The 17,791-nt window shown below is 41.7% G+C and overlaps 1 long non-coding RNA gene across 1 annotated transcript; it reads left to right on the forward strand.

The window, feature by feature from the left end:
* Positions 1-6,391: 6,391 nt before the first annotated feature.
* Positions 6,392-17,558, forward strand: LOC118769694. The gene is made up of 4 exons (XR_005004513.1): positions 6,392-6,518; positions 7,665-7,713; positions 9,456-9,582; positions 17,063-17,558. It is a non-coding gene; the product is annotated as an uncharacterized LOC118769694 (long non-coding RNA).
* The last annotated feature ends 233 nt before the right edge of the window (positions 17,559-17,791 follow it).

Raw genomic sequence — 17,791 nt, forward strand, 5'->3', positions numbered from 1 at the left:
GCGGAAGCCAGGGAAGTGATAACGAATGAAGTCTCGGATTTGTAAGTATCTGAAGAAGTGGGTCCGTTGCAAATTGAATACACAAGATAACTGATCAAAAGATGCAAATGTTCCATCAATGTAAAGATGCTTTACAGAGACAATCCCATGGTCTTCCCAGGTTGCAAAAGCCTTATCAGTATATTATACAAGTATATCAGTGTGTGTGTATATATATATATATATATATATATATATATATATATATATATATATATATATATATTGAATTGAGTCCAGATCTTGAGACAGTTTTTAACTATAATATTACTGGAGTATGTTGATGAGACCTGGGAATAATGTAAAGCTGCTTTGTGACAACTTGTGTTGTAAAAAGCACTATACAATTAAAAATGAATTGAATTGAATCGAATTGCGTGATGGTAATGCCAGGGGGAGGCACAAGAGGGACATCAGAAAGGAAGAGCCACATGAGGCGTCCTCAATCTGCAGCCACGGTGGGGGTTGACTGTTAATACAACAACAGTGCAATATAGATCGGACGTTTGCAGCCCAGTAGAAAAATAAAAAGTTAGGTTTTTTGTAGAATGACTTTTTGAATTCTGGGGTTTTTTTGTTCCATATGAACTGAGAAATAGAACTATCAAGTGAATGGAAAAAATATTTTGGAATGAAAACAGGTATGCATTGAAAGAGATATAGAAATTTGGGAAGCACATTCATTTTTATACAATTTATTCTGCCAGCAAGAGATAGAGGTATGAGAGATCAACGGTGGAGGTTTTGAGTCAGACGAGCAAACAGAGGGGAGAAATTACATTTAAACAAATCTGAATAGTTCCTAGTTACACAGATGCCCAAATATTTAAAATTTTGCAGAGATATCTTAAACGGCAGTTTCAAAAGGGGATAGGCTGTAGCTGCAGCATTAATGGGCACAAGTTCACTTTTATGAAAATTTAATTTACAACCAGAAAGTTGCCCAAACTCCTTCAGCAAAGCTAACACTGGGGGGGATAGATCTGTCTTTGGCAGAGATGAACAGCAAAAAGTCATCAGCATACAAGGACAGTTTGCTCAGCATCAGACTGGACCTGAGGGCGACCGCCAATGGTTCGATGGCAATGGTGAACAGTAGTGGAGAAAGTGGGCAGCCCTGCCGAGTTCCACATTTGAGGGGAAAATAATCAGAGTAATCATTGTTTGTGCAGACACGGGCTAAGGGGGGTGAATATAAAAGCTTAATCCATGAAATTAATTTGTTACCAAATCCAAATCTTTTTAATGCATAAAAGAAATAGGGCCATTCCACACAGTCAAATGCCTTCTCAGCGTCCATTGAAATAACCAATTCTGGGACATCATAAGATGAGGGTGAATATAATATCTCAAATAGCCGTCTGACATTATGAAAAGAGTGTCAATCCTTAACAAACCCTGTTTGGTCTGTGGACCAGAACAGACTCTAAATGTCTCACCAGCATCTTAGCTAATAGTTTGACGTCCTCACAGAGCAGAGATAGGGTGATAATTAATGCAAAGAAAGGGATCTTTGTCCTTTTTTAATATAAGAGAGATAGTGGCCTGATGTAATGTAGGGGGGAGTATGTCAGATTGTAGCGATTTGTTGAGCATATTTAGCAGCAGTGGGGATAGTTTATCAGAAAATGTCTTTAAAAATTCAGCAGGGAAGCTATTGAGGCCTGGGCATTTCCCATTCTGCATCGACATTGGAGCACTTTTAATTTCACCGACTGTAAAGGGTTCATCCAACCCCTAAGATGTTTCAGGATCAATGGAAGGGATGTTAAAGGACCTAAAAAAGTTTTTGTATTGTGTCTCATCAGATGAGCTCTCAGAGGTAGAAAACAAAGCATAAAAGTCCCTGAATTGGTCATTGATGGTTTGAGGATTAATAGTCAATCCATCCGCAGTATTAACTTGAGTGATATGCAGTGATGAAAAGAATTGTGGATTTGGTGGGCGAGTAGTCTACTTGGTTTATCTCCGAAGTCATAATAATTATGACGTGTTTTCAAGGGTGTAGGTTTGCTTTTGACATTGGTGGGGACATAACCAGCAACCCCCCCCCCCCCCCCCCCCCGCCCGCGCACGATTGAAGTCTGATAGAAGATACATCATAGGAGATATTTAACTATTTCATATTAATAATAGCAATGCTATTCAATTGACATTGTTTTAGTACATGTTGAGTACAATAATATGTTAATTAACTAACATGTAAGGTTATGTAATGTTAAATGCAAGTAATGACTGACAAGGAGGCAGTTTCACAAAGGTTTTAAGTTTACTACAGCCATAGTCCAGTTGTAAACATCAATTAAAGCATGCATTGTAAACATCAATGAAAGAGCATCTAAACATAAAAATATATCCACTCTTGAAAAACTAATACAGAACAAATATAAATGTCCACTGCCTTGTTCCTATGTGAAGGAACCAAACACATGCCTACGCCTCTCTGTGACAGAAATGAACTGCTGGCATATTTCTTTGACACCAATACTGTCCAGTCTATCCTGGTGGACATGGCACACAGCAACATTGTTTAATCTGACTTGTGTCATTGTTCTCAGCCATGTTTTCAGTCTCCTGAGAGCACTGAAACTTCTTTCAGCCTCAGCTGATGAGACTGGGATGACTAAAAGGAGCCTGACAAGGGTCTCAACTTGATCAAACAGGCCTCTCACCTCAACTAGCATTCCTCTCATTATATTAGCCACATCACCGCTAGATTTGAAAGTGTGTTTGGACCTAAACATAGCTATCTGAACTTTTAGACTCTCCCTGTTAATGAACCACATCATTAGCCTACATTTGTCACAGTGCTAAATCTCACTACTAACACATCACCAAGTCATCATTAAACTTCACCTACTGTGACCCTGCCCCTCCACCGCTGTCTGAGGTACAGCATGGTCGTGTCGTTGTCACCTGACAAAACCACACGTTGATATGATCAATATGAAAAGTGTGGATAATTAAGAGCTATTAACATTACTGTGGACTCTTAGCAATTGAGAAACTATTTTCTTCATGTGACTCACACTTTGAGTAAAAAAGCTCCGAATGTCCACCTTCCTTTTTTGTATGCCATCTTCCCGCACACATCTACAAAGACTGTGAGCTTTGCCTCTAAGTTTTCGGGTTTTGGTGCTAATTACAACTAGAGCCAGCACATCAGCAGGAAAAGGCAAAGCCAATCACAATCGTGATTTTTGTTTTGGAGGTGGGACTCGAGTAGCAAACGCGAGTTATCCCTTTGTGTAGGCTACCTCGACACTGACGCGTTACACCTAAAGGAGCTTTTTTTTCCCCTGATCAGAATAATTAGTAGGGACATTTCAGCCATGGCTGGATATTGGTATGGACACATCCCTACCATCCCTACCCAATTCTGCGCCCCTGATTACTGCCACCTTCTGGAGAAGTATCACAATCCTAGTTCACTTAAATGTTTTGTGATTAAACATATTAATATTTTGTACAGATAACGAGAAACACAATTATATGGACTTTATTAGAAAAAAATATTTTAACTTAACAAAGACATGTATTTTAAGTAAACTGAAAATAAAAAATTAATATAAAGTGCACAACCCACCTCATTCACTTTTTTGAGTGTGCTATCTTTGCAAAACATTACTCAACAAAATAAAACAAAGTTTGACCATTCTTGTCTACAAGCTCAACATTACATTACAACATCAGTTTTCACCACAACATTTGTTCTGAACAGGGTGGTGTTGTGGGTGCCTTTTTTTGATGATCAACTCATTATGAACTCCTGAAGCTGCTTAATAACAAACTGATTATTTGAATTAGCTGTGTTGGAGCAGGGAGAGATCTAAAACATGCAGGGCAGGGGGTACTCCAGGAGAAGGTTGAGAAACACTGGTCTAGACCATGGTCTCTCAGGCCATTCCCACGGGTGAAGTGGAGTGGAGTGGAGATGGGCACTTTGCAATCTTTTGGCACTCCCCACAACAGCTCACTTCTTTCTCCACCTCTTTGTCCATTCCTGGCCACCATACATATGATCTTGCTAATGCCTTCATCTTGGACATATCTGCATGTGTGCAATGTAGCTGTGTCAACAGGATTGTTCAACCCTGTGGAGGTATGACCACTCTTGCACCCCACAAGACACAGCCACCTCTGAAACTCAAAGCAAGTCTTCTTGAATAGTATGGTTGTAACCTAGAATCTGTTACTCCAGCCATCCTCTCAGAACATATTTGCGGACTTGTGACAAGATCACATCTTGAGCTGTCCATTTCCTAATTTGTTCTGCTTTCAGGGGAGCAGTGTCTAACAGCTCAAGCATCAACACCTTGTCCTCCTCCGGCTCTCCCTCATCCCCAGACTCAGGCACTGGCAGTCTGCTTAGCGCATCCGCATTTGCATACTGCTTTCCTGGTTTGTACACAATTTTGTACTCGTAGGCTCTCAGCCACACAGACCAGCGGGGTGATACCATTTGCAGTACTTGTTTCCTCTCATTGAACAAGGTTATCAGGGGTTTATGGTCGTGACTATTGTAAAGATCCGTCCATACAAATACTTGTGGAATCTTTGGATCCCGAAAATCACTGCCAGTCCCTCTTTATCAAGTTGGGAATAGCGTCTTTCTGCTGGCGTTAGGGTGCGTGACATGAACCCCAACGGTCTTTCACTCCCGTCCTCCATCTTGTGCGATAAGACTGCTCCTACCCCATAGGGGGAAGCATCACATGAGAGAATGAGCTCTCGATGGGCTGAGTAGTGAACCAAAACATCAGCAGTCTCAAAAGCACTTTTGATTTTTGGAAAGCGTACTCTTGTGGTTCATGCCAACCCCATTTTTAATCCTTTCGCAGGAGCAGATATAGTGGAGCTAACAATGTGGCCAGATTAGGTAAGAACCTGCTATAATATTAAGTAAGCCTAAGTACGCCTTTAACTCAATGATGTTTGTTGGAGCAGGTGCCTCCTTGATGGCTTTAACTTTGGTCTCTATAGGGCGCAAGCTCCATGCATCCACAATGTGTCCTAGGTACTGCACTATTTCCAGGAAAGCACACTTATTTCTTTTCAGCCACAGTCAGGCTTCTTCCAGACGCCTCAGTACTTCTCCCAAATTCCTCAAATGGCCTTCCTTTGTTGTCCCTGTGACTATGATGCCATCTAGGTACACTGCTACTTGCGGCACTCCTTGTAGCAGACTCTCCATCATCCTTTGAAATATAGCTGGTGCCGAAGGGATCCCATACGGTAAGTGACTCTACGTAAAAAGTCCTTTATGCGTGTTTATGGTCACGTATTTCTGGGACTGCTCATCCAACATGATCTGTTGGTATGTGTGACTCATATCCAGTTTGGAAAACCTCTGTCCTCCTGACAACACCACAAACAAATCTTCCAGTTTGGGGATTGGATACTGCTCTAGAGAAGCCACTTGGTTAACTGTTAATTTATAGTCTCCACATAACCTGATGGTGCCATCCGGCTTCAAAATGGGAACTACTGGAGCCGCCCATTCTGAGTATTTAACAGGTGTGATGGCGTAGGGGACAGATCGGGGTCTATAAAACTTTGGGGTGGCATTTTCTTCAACGTGAATGACTGCGGAGTTGCCCTTCAATGTGCCCAATTCTTCTTTAAAGACTGAGGCATGTCTCTGGAGTACCTGCTGCAGTGTAACTGGTTCACTGTGGGTGTACTTTATTTCTGCCCAATTTATCTGAATCTCTTCCAGCCAGTTCCTGCCGAACAAATTTGGCCCTGTACCGTCAACCACCACTAACGGCAAGGCTTTTGTCTGCTTTTGATAAGTAACTTTGACACAAGCTACTCCCAAAATGCGGATTTGCTCCCCCATGTAGGTTTTTAGACACAAATCAGTTTTCTCTAACTTTGGGCTGACATTGGGCATATTGTCTTGTACTCCAATTCATTTATGACTGTGACACTACTTCCAGTGTCTAGCTCAAATTTGACTAGATGCCCTTCAATTTGCATGTCGACCTGAAATGGCGTCACTCTCTTTGTGCTTGAGGCCATTACACTGTTGAGAGAATAGGTCAGCTCTGTCTCATCTTCTTTGTCTACAGTTACACTATGTGCTCTGTGAGTTTTAGATTTTTCAAAGGCATGCTCTCTCTTACTCTCATTTGTTTTTCGCGTTCTGCATGCGCTCGCTATATGGCCTATTTTCTTGCATTTATGGCATTTCTCGTTCTTGAATTTACATTCCGTCGCAGCATGTCCCTTGCCTTTGCATCTGTATGTAGCCAGCAAGCAGCACACTAACAGGAAGCAGCTTTCCTATTAGCTCACAGACACAATAAAAACGTTTTGAACAGGCAGTGAGGAAAGGTCCAATGTTTGGGGTCCTTACCTTGCTGTAGCAGCGCTGCTGGCATTCAGTGCATGTGGGACGCAAATGTTTAAGGATTGCCCTACCCCACATGGTGCGGCAGTCCCGGGGACTATATTTTGGTAACTGTTATGTGCAGGTAAAGGATCATGAATTCAGGGCAATCGGGGATGTAGACATACTGTTTGCTTTAAATTGATTCCCTTTTCCATCATTTTCCGGTCATAGAACTTGGAGAGTCAGACGGGAGTAGTAATGTAGATATTGCATGTGGACATTTTCTTTTAGTTGTTTGTGTATAATGGCGCAAATAATGTTTTTTATTTTTTTGATCTTAGGCATGTGCATGGTCGATCACTGTTCCTCTGATGTACTGATTTGTAAGTTGTTTCCAGCTAGCCAGCAGCCACGCTGAGCATGTTTATTGTGTAGCGCTCTTATCTTTTTGCTATGCTTTGATCTAGAGTTTCGGCAGGCTGGTTAGCTGGATCAACTGCTTTTTTGCCTAACGATTTCCCACATTGCCATTACAAGCTAATCCACACGTGTGCATGCAGCTATAGAAAAGGGGGTTTACCTTACTGCGGTTTGCTGTGTTTTTTATTTTGCGTTTGCTGTGCTGGGCTATCGGCTTTATTTGCATGGCCTCCACATTCTGCTTGCGTGCAGTTTATTTCACTTGCAGTGTGCTGTACCAGTATACACGTGTGACGAGTGACTTCTCCCCTTTTCTAGCAGGAGCACCACGCGGAGGTATGAGATCTTGGGGCTAGCTTAGCTCTGAGCAGTGTGAGAAGTATGGTGTGTAAGGGTGTGTGGATGATTTCTATTGCTCTCGCCCTATCTTTTATGATTGTAATAATAAAGTATCATTTTTATATTTACGACTTCAGCCTCTTCATTAAAAAAAGGGGCCCACGGAGCTCCCTCTACTCCTGGTGTTTGAGAGGGTGGCGTAGCGGCTTTACTCTGAAGGGTGTTACATGTAGCACTCTATAGTACCCATTTTCTTTCCCTCCTCCTTTTCTTTTTTCTCGAAAGAACCCAAAGTTAGCTACCTAGCGTGTCGACCCACGTGTCATCCTACCTCACTCTCAGCCCAAAACATCCAACTATATCTACTGTTTATCTCGTCGCCGAATTTATGTAGTATCTTAAGAAAAAAGTCAGGAAGCCTTTTTAATAGGTTTACTTTCTCTTGCCACAGGGAGTAACAAAGATGACAGCCGAACTTATGCATCTATTTTCCTATCAGACTGAAGTCTCACTTTTTCTCTTTTTTTAGGATTACATCAAAATCAATTCAGGACAGCACCGACCGGTGACTACTCCAGGTACGGCATTTTATACCCATGTTCACGATATTACAGTGGGTATCACATAAAGGTAAATATTTAAATCAAATATCACCGATTACTTACAGACATATGTGTATTTAGGGTTCAGACAGAGAAAAATGAACAGTGAGGAAAGAACAACAGCTGTGCTTGCAAAGCTTTTTCAGTGCAAATCAAACTACGGCAAGTCTACATGGATAAACAGCATTGCATGGTCAACATTTTATCAACTATCTTAAAGGGGCAGCACACAGATTATTGGCACAGATTTTCCCTGTAATGATAATAAAGTTCCTGTTGGCATCTGATATGATCTTAGACATAGAGAATGGAACTGAATTATGAACAAGAATTGCAACCCCTCTGGCCTTACTTGAGAATGAAGAGTGGTAGAGCTGGTCTACCCACGCTCTGCGAAGTTTAAGGTGGTCTGATGGCTTGAGGTGAGTTTCCTGTAAAAAGGCAATTTTAGTGTTTAAATGTTTTAGATGGTTAATCGCTTTGTTACGATTTACAGGTGAATTCAGTCCTTTGACATTCCAACTAGTAAATCTTAAAGCACCACTTGCTGCTGTCAATGTGTTAGAGCTTAACATAAAGTGATACTTGGGGACCTGAGTAGGTATCATTCTTGCACGTCTCTGTCCCCATGACTGGCACCCCCTGCCTGTAGTCTAGCGGCATAGAGGGAGAGGGTATGGCACCTGACCGAGTTGAACATGTTGAGTTATAGGAGTAGCACACAGGTAAAAACAAAAAAACATGAATAAAACAACATAATGGAAAACCTAACTGAAAAAACATTAAACATACAATCCTCACCCCATCCAACCCCTCCCCATAACCCAAACCCCAATCCAGTTGCTACAGAAAAAGACAGCAACAAACATACTCTGATACACTGATCAGCATATCTTAATACTTCCTGAATCCCATCGCTCTGTTCCCACAACATTATGTTGATAAACAAATGTTAGAACTTTTTAAATACCTCAAGTGAAACACATTAAGACATTTGCAATAGGCATATGCAGGGTTTTTTAAAAGCATTGAAGCCTTGCTATTGCAATAACCTGCCGAAAATATGCCTAAAAAGACTGAATTGACCTTGCAGCAACAACAAAAGTGCACAATTATATACATTCATATATATACTGTATATGTAATGTTCTCCCCCTCCACTTCCAGTTAGTCAAGTGAATAATATAAAAAAGTAAATAATTAATAAACACAAGAGAAAAAAGGGGGATGACTGTTATGTAAAGCAATAGCAGTAGTCTTTAAACTCCTATCGAAATAATAGAAAAGTCCATTATGAATGTATTGATAAAAGGAGTTCGGTAACAGTCTAATAAATAAAGACAAAAATAAATTGTTAAAGGAAGTACTGATAGAAAAAAATGCACAATTAAAGTGCAGTTAGAGTCAGTTATATGGTGAGTGTTAAGAAGAGAAAAGCCAAGTAAAAAAAAGTCATTAAGCCATAAGCGGCACTGCAATAGTAATAAGAGGAGAAAGTGTCAGTTCACTTGCTTACGGATCTGTGTTCAAATCCTGGACAAACTTGACAGCTTCTGGGGCAGACAGGAGCCATGTCCTGTCCCCATTAGGCAGGGTGATACGCAGCTTGACTGGGTAGAGGACAGCTGGCGTGTACCCCCACTTATACAACTTATACACTTAGTCGTCATAGAAGCGGATCTTACGGCCTTTATAGATCAGAACACCTCGTCTCGCAGATCAACAGGTCTTTATCTTAGAAGTGGTGAAAGCGTAGGATGATGGGTCGTGGCCTCTCCGTGCCGAGGACATCAGCAAGAAATTGGGAGAAGAACATGGATGGACGAGGGCCTTCAATCAATTCAGGTAAGCCGATGATCCGGATGTTTTGGCGTCTGCTGCGTCCCTCTAGGTCCGCTACTTCAGCTTGAGTGACTCATTGCCCCTCTGCAAAGTGGAGCACGCATCTTTAAGTTGTTGGAGATGTTGGTCGACTTCAGTGACATTAGCTTCCAAAGAGGTGATATGCTGCCCGTGGTCTGTAACAGTGGAATGCATGCTGTCCAGCGTGGAAGCCAGATTTGAAATCAGCCACGAGAGCAGCTCTATGTTCGTCCAGTAGCAAGCAAATCTCGGCCATAGTTATGCTAGGAGTTTACGGAGAATCCCTGTCTTTTTCAGAGTATTTTCCCTTTCCTTTGGACATTGCCGGGTAGTCTGTACAGTTAACACCGACTTATAAAACTGCTGCAAACAGTTTTATACTGAAAATGGCAAGGATTAAAAAGTAAATAAAAGTGCGATAGTGGGAGCAAGCTGAGCATGCAACTACTCCGCAGACCTCATAACGGAAGTCCCCTATAAAAACGGTCTTTGACATGGAAAAGTACTCAGCTCCACGTCAGCACGTCCTCATTATTATTAGGGGCCAAGCACCAAAGGTGCTAGCCACCTATTGTAATTGTGAGAATTTTTCAATATTATTATTGTTATACTTTCTGCAATGGGAGTCTATGGCAGCCCATAGAACCCCTTGGTAGATTTTAATGAAATTTGGCATATTGATAGAGGACAGTCCAAAATATCCAGGCATCAAATTTCAAGAGTCAATCCATCCAACTCTGTAGCGCCACCAACAGGCCAAACTTCAAGGTACATTTTTGCTTATAACTTTTGAACCATTTGTCCTAGAGTTGTGATCTCCTGAATCCTTGGGTCATGACGATTTGAATGCACCAGTTAAAGTCCGCCATATTGGATTTTCCACCATTTTGAATTTACTACTTTTGCAAACTAGTCCTAGACCGTTGATCCTATCACCACCAAATTTGGCACGTATCATCTACAGAGGGGTCTGACCAAAAGTTATTCAAAGAATTTTGCTAGGGCAAACGATGTGGCCGCTGTTGTCCAATGAAATTCTATGTTGAAGACACCAAAACAGGAAGTGAGTCATATCTCAGCAGTGCTTTGTTGGAGTGATGCCAAACTTCGTACACTTTGTTGATATTAGCAATACTGGGTATGCACCAAGTTTCATGAAATCTGGCCACTTGGGGGCGCTATAGCATTAAAAAATATTTAAATTCCCATTACTCTGGCAGAAAAGCAGATATTTCAACTAAATTTCTTGTGCTTAATCAAAGCTAAGGCTCCTATCTGGGAACGTATGAAACCTCCACATCAGCCATTTTGTGTTTCATCCATCTTTGATTTTGTCAAAAACACATTTAACCACCTCCTCCTAGAGTTGTGGCACAATGAGGTTTTGTGTGTTACCTCTTTGGACCATTGTCTTTAAGAGTTGTTAAAGGATAGTTCCCAGGTTGAACAATATGGCCGCAGTGTACCCACAAATTCACCACTGAAGTCACCATAAAGGAAGAGTGGCCATATCTCTGCAATGCTTTTGTTCATTGGCATAAAGCTCGTTTAGACATGCTTACTGTAATGTAATGGGAAGGGGGAAAACTTGGAAAAAGGAGACTTTTAAGTTGAAGAGTTTTTAGTTTGACCTGTGACCTGCCAAGGCAGCCATTTTAGTTTATCAGAGTGAATCAGTCACACGTGTAAGAAAGACAGAGAACAAGAAGTTCATGTTCAACCAAGCAACTTTATTCTGGTGTTTTCTCCCGGCATTGCCAGTAAGTAATCGTTAATGAACCTGAAAGTAAAGAAAAAGGATAGTTAGACATTTATGTTACCTTAGCACTAAGAAGCATACTTTCCTGTTAATCCGGTTGGAAACCTGTGGAGAGAAGATTGTTAGAGAAACCTGTGGAAGGAAGATTGTTAGTAAAATAGCTATAATTTGTAATACTTTTATACTTACCCGTACCTGTATTTGTATTTATTTCAGTTTTACCTTTTCTTCATTAAATTCTGTCCAAATACAACACCCGTCTGTTCCTTGGAGAAGATAATGGGAAATGAGTTTAAGCTGCTAGATGAAGACAGTACACTTACCATGAGGCCTGGGTGTCACACACCAAGTTTAGTGAAATTTGCCCACTTTGGGGTGCTATACTGAAAAACAGGTTTAAACACCCATGTGTCCATGTACTTAGATTTAATGACATTTTGTTCTAATGGACATAAAAAGGCACAGAGCACACAAAGAAAAGCAGATATTGTGACAAATTTTTTGTAGATCATTACATAATTACGTGTAGTGGCGAAATTTCAGCCTTTGTTTTTGTTATAATTAAGCCACTTCATTCACGTGCACATACTAAGGCAATTTCTGACTCAAATCCGTATCCCCGTCTACTTTCTATTATACGTCTGAACTATAATGGAGGTACTCACGATACCGAATCCAGTGAAGGTTGATGTCATTTATTTTTGAAGGTTGTCAACTTTACACATTCGGGTGTCCAGTGCTCACATTATTCTTAATCAAATAAAAGTTTCAAACAAAAGGTACAGACCACGATACAGATCACGGTCAAAAAACTGTGTGCCACCATCAAACTGCACGTGTCTCAGGAATTCGCTGAAAAGAAAGTTCCGTTTTCTTTAACACTATACATTGCACATGCGCAATGGAGGATCTACAATAAGCTAACATAAATTCCTCATAATTGTTAGAATTTTTCACTATTATTAGGGGCCAAGCACCGAAGCCTATTGTGTTTGTTCTAATTTTTATTATTATTATTATCATTATTATTAGGGGTCCAACCACGTAGTGCTGGAACCCTATTGTGTTTGTTCTGATTTTTAGGGGTCCAAGCACATAGTGCTTGTCATTGGTACCTGTGGTTTAACTTACTGCCAACCTGATACTGAGGTGGTTTAAGGAGAGACTAAACCATTTTATCTGTAGAATGAGACCTACATCACATCCTACACACAAACTGTAGTAATATTTTGTTAGCCTGATGTCTGCCCCCATGTAGGCCTATGTCGTCACATACTTTGACTGTGTGAAATAAAAGCTATATAGGCATATCTCTTTATTCAGTCCCATAATTAAAGTTTGCAGAGATAACTCTCTACATCAAAATTGTGGGCTGTTTTCTTCTAATCGCAGAGACAGACGACAAAACACGCTCAATCTAAATAATGCATTCTGCATTCATCACCAGGATTTTAGCGCCATGTGGCACCGTCAATTTTCAACAATAAGAAATTTATATATATATATATAATGTATGTATGCATGCTGTGAGGTTAACTGAAATGGTTTGCAATGATGGCTTGGCGAAATGCATTCCCTGCTAGATCAGCAGCATCAGGTCCAGCGGCAGTATTAAAGTCCTGAAGGTCAGCACCTTGTGGCTGAGGATAACCGGGCTCAACCCAGTCGATCGCCAAGTTATGGGGGACTGCACAGGCGACTGTGATGATGCTTGCCCTCTGTGGGGTGGTCCGAAGGCCAAAGGAGAGGCATGCAAAGTGGCTCTTCAATAAGCCAAATGTTCGCTCAATGTAGCAGCAACTCTTCTTGTGGCTCTTATTGAACTGGACCTCTGCATGGGTTACTGGCCTCCGAGTGGGCGTTAAGAGGTACCGGTGCAGAGGGTAGCCCCTCTTTGGTTGAGCTGCGCCTCTGGAGGTAATAAATTATAGCCTAATAATTATATTCATTTCGTTGTTGTTGCTTATAAGCTTTTTAGTAGCCTATCATTGCTAATTCGACTACATTAAATCGCCATATCATCCTGAAACTGTCTTTTGACTAGACCTTAGTCTTAGAGCCACTGCCCCTCAAAATGTCTGTGTACATCCCTGAGTAATAATTCAAACACGATCTAGATCAAAATGCTTATAAATAGAGGGTTACAATAAAGTTGTTACTTTAGTTCCCTTTCAGGCACTTCAATGACGACAGGATCCAGGAAGGGTCTTATTTATTGCAGAGAAATAAACTTTATTTTTGGTGGATGTGAAGTCAATTGTATAAGAAATATATAAGCCTGAAGCTGCATTTTAACCGAACGCGAAGCTAAATTTACGAGTGACACGAAATAGGCCAAATTCACTTGTTCATTTTTCAGGCAAGCGATCAAACCCACACAAGGAAAGCAAAACGAAATTTCACTTCGCGTTCGGTTAAAACGCATCTTAATAACATTTACAATAGCCTATAATATTTATATTACATCGAGGATCCAACTCGCAGAGAATCCTAAATCATGTCATTAAGTGGCATTCTTGTTAACTCTTCATTCTGGCAAAGAATATCTGTATAGACGGGCTCTGGTTCGGGGTAGATCTCCAACTTCTGGTTTTCAGACAGTTTAATTGTGAATCAGCTGAAACGGTGCGTGTTGTTACACAGCAATCACGTTCAGCTTAACACTCAGCTGTGCGCTGAACTCGTGATACTTCCATTTTAAGTTGTACCGTTCTAAACCACAGCTAAGCTAGCTGATTGAACAATGGCCCCATTGATGCTAGAGCTACCAAACTTGGTAGATTGGTTCCTATGGTCGCCCACTACTCAGGTAAAAAAAATTACCCCGTTTGGACAGATGGTGGCACTATAGCGAGCCACAGCGTGTTTTGGGCTAGAACTCTTGAACCGTTTTGGGTAGAATCAAAATTCTTTTTCCCCCTGATTCCCTGGCTCCAGATGAACAAAAAAGCCTCCTGGAACACATTATGTGCCATATTGGATTTCCAATATTTTGACATCTTTTTAAAACCTTTAAAATCTATCTCCTCCTCGACAGTGGCACTAATTGTCATGACATTTGGTATATAGCATCTTCAGACCAAGATCTTTAAATATTATATAAAGAACATTGCTACGTTCAACAACGTGGCCGACAATGAATTTGATGGGTGTGGCCTCTATTTATATAATAAGTCCTTAAAGCAATGTCCAATCATCACCAAACTTGAGATCCCTCATCTCCAGGCCATTAGACTCAAGCCTACAAAATTTGGTGTAAATCCGTCCATAGGTGGCGCTATAGCAAACAAATGGTCATAACTCTTAAAGCACTTGCCCGATCTAGTTCAAATTTTGCATGCTGTGTCTTGGTCAAAGGTCCTAACAAGCTGTATAAGGACAAGCTGATAGCTCAAACAAGATGGCGGCCATAAGCCAATCAATTTTCAGCAGCCCTTAAACTGACTTACCTATGACCTATCATCATGAAACTTGGCAACTAGGTTCCTAGGGTTACCCACTACTGAGGTTAGAAAAATTACCCCGATTGGCCAGATGGTGGCGCTATAGGAAGCCACAACGCGTTTTGGCCTATAACTCTTGAACCGTTTGGGCTGGAATCAAAATTCTTATTTCCCCTGATTCCATGGCTCAGGATGAACAAAAAAGCTTTTGGGACCAAAATGATATGCCAATTGGATTTTCTGCCATTTTGAATTTCAAATCTATCTCCTCCTAGATGGTTTGTCCAATTTGAACGAAATTTGGTACATAGCATCTTCAGACCATGATCTTTTATCTCAGTATAAAGAAAGTTGCTAAGTTAAAAGATAAAGTAAACCAATGAAATTTCTGGGTGCGGCCTCTATTGATATAATGAGCTATAGCTCCTGAATGTAATGACCAATCATCACTAAACTTGAGATCCCTCATCTACAGGCCATTAAACTCAAATCTACCAAATTTGGTGTAAATCCATCATTAGGTGGCGCTATAGCAAACAAATGGTCATAACTCCTAAAGCAATTGTCTGATTAATTTGAAATGGTGAATGCTGTGTCTTGGTCACATGTCCTCATAAAGTCTTTAAGGAGAATTTGATAGCTCAAACAAGATGGCCACCCTCAGCCAATCAAATTTCAGCAGCACTTAAACTGATTACCTAATAATTCCCTAATGAAGAATTTTGTATAATGCGTCTTGGTCAAGGGTCCTGATAAAGTCTTCAAGGACAAGTTGATGTCTCAGAAACAATGGCAGCCATCACCCATTCAATCTTCTGCTGATGTGCTTAGACCCCATAATCGCCGCTTGCGGCTATATTTATTTTTATTATTATTATTGTTAGTATAGTAGTAGTAGATGCTGTTGTAGTTGTATTGCCAGATTGAACTCATTGCTTAGACTATACGTAATGATTTGCACAATAAAGTTAGTAGTAAATTAAAACAACATAAGCTAGGCTACTTGTGGAAAACAAAACAAAAACACATTGTTTTTTTCAAAACTACCCCTATTAGCATAATTGATACATCCTTGATGGAAATTTAATATACATATTATCATTCCACACGTGTAAAACATTTCAGTCAATCTATAGGCTATAAAATGTCCAATAATGCAGTGGTTTGCAAGAGGAAGAATGGCAGCATTGCCACTTCTCAAAGATATCGCCAACTGCACAATAAGAAGGGAGTTTTTACAGATCGAGCAGATGTCTTTGCACATGACGACAAATGGTTCCACAGGCCTCCAGCAACCGGCAGGTTGTTGGTGGGGGGGTCAACGAGGGGTAGACAAAGTTGATAATGTTGCAAAACCAAGGAGGACAGTGACAACAAGTGCATCTTCTGCAAGTGATGGTGACAGGAATTGTGATATACATGGTGCATTGCTGTTCTCCCTGATGTTCTCCCTTGGTGGACTCACACATATCGACTGTCTTGTCTTTGTGCAACCAAGTCTTTGTCTGACCTAGGCTGCCGCTACAGCTGCCACTGTACTAGGGACGCACAGGTCAGGGTTTTTTAATACCCGCACCCACCCAACCCGTTATGAGAATCAATCCGCACCGCCCAACCCGAAAAAATATGCATTAATCAACCACCCGAATGTCAGGAGGTGAGCTGACAGGTGCTGCTTGTTGAACCTCTTGCTCGGGAATATTAATTGGGAACCACGGGTGTGTTGTTGGGTCAGGGTTATTGAATGATTGCCACTGTTGCACTGGCAGAGCTTGAAGCTGTTCTGGATTGTCATTATTGTCGGGAGTGCAGGTATTAAAAACGCGACAATTCAGGCAGTTGGAGAGACGGACGGCTCGGTAAGGGAAAGCTCTGCTCGCGGTTTTACTGGGGAAAATAGTTTTGTTTTTTGGGTTATTTTTCATTGCTTTTTGGTTGTTTTGGGATTCAGTTGTCTTTGTACGTTTTCGGCCGGTTTTCCCTTTTTTGGATATTTTGTTAAGTTTCATTTCATTCCTTGTTTTGTTTTGGGGAAATCCCAGGAGGGGATTTTGTTTTAATTGCAGCGACTGCGGAGTGAGTGACGGCGGAGCGCTGCAGACCCAGACCGCTTCCCGGAGTGACGCCCGGGGCGGCAAGGCAACGGAAAGGAGAGGGGAAGCGAAGCTGGAGAGCGGTGGAGCGACAATTCATAGGTGCCCCTGTGCAGTAAGGGACGTGACCGGCGTCATTGTCGTCGTGTGTGTGTGCTCTTTTTCAGTCTGCCCAGCCTAACAGAGAGGGTGATTCGTGCCACTGCCCCCCCCCCCCAGCACGGCCATAGTTCCTGCTCCGGAGCTGCGTGAGGATGACAAGCAGTGAACATCAGTGTCGGAAGGCAACGGTCCGGACCAAGAACATCAGCAGCACTCCATCCTTTTCTTTTGGGGTTTTGTATTTTTATTTTGGGGCGCAAGTGAGACCCAGCATTGAGGCGCTGGGCCTTTTTTTCCTTGTATGCGTGTGTGCGTGTGTGTGAGGACCTACTCCTCCTTGGCATGTGGTACCCCCCCCCCCTTGGGTAGCCAGGAGATGAAGCAGAGTGGTCACAGTGTGGTGTGCGAGAGTGCACGGGGATATCTGTATGATGTGCCTAACTTGCAGTGCTGTGTGGGAGAGGGCAATCTCTCTCCTGGCGCCGGGCCCTTGTGGGGAGAGAGCGGGACAAGGAAAGGTGGTGAAGGGGGGAGAAAGGTTAGGAACGGAGATCAGCAGAGCGTGAGCCATCCCTGTATGAATTGTTTTTTTTATTTAATAAAGTCATTGTACCTGTACTCCTGGGGTCCTGGTTGTCTGTGGTGGGCAGATCTAATTGAGGAACCTGTGCTGGGGTAGCGGGGGCCAGCGTTTGTGGCTCCTAACACGAACCTGACCCAACCTGCAAACCGCTAACTTTAGCCTGTATATCGATAGCATCCATATCATAGAGTAAGAGATAATGTTTTCTTAT

This window comes from Megalops cyprinoides, chromosome 22, assembly GCF_013368585.1.
Source record: "Megalops cyprinoides isolate fMegCyp1 chromosome 22, fMegCyp1.pri, whole genome shotgun sequence".
NCBI lineage: Eukaryota > Metazoa > Chordata > Actinopteri > Elopiformes > Megalopidae > Megalops > Megalops cyprinoides.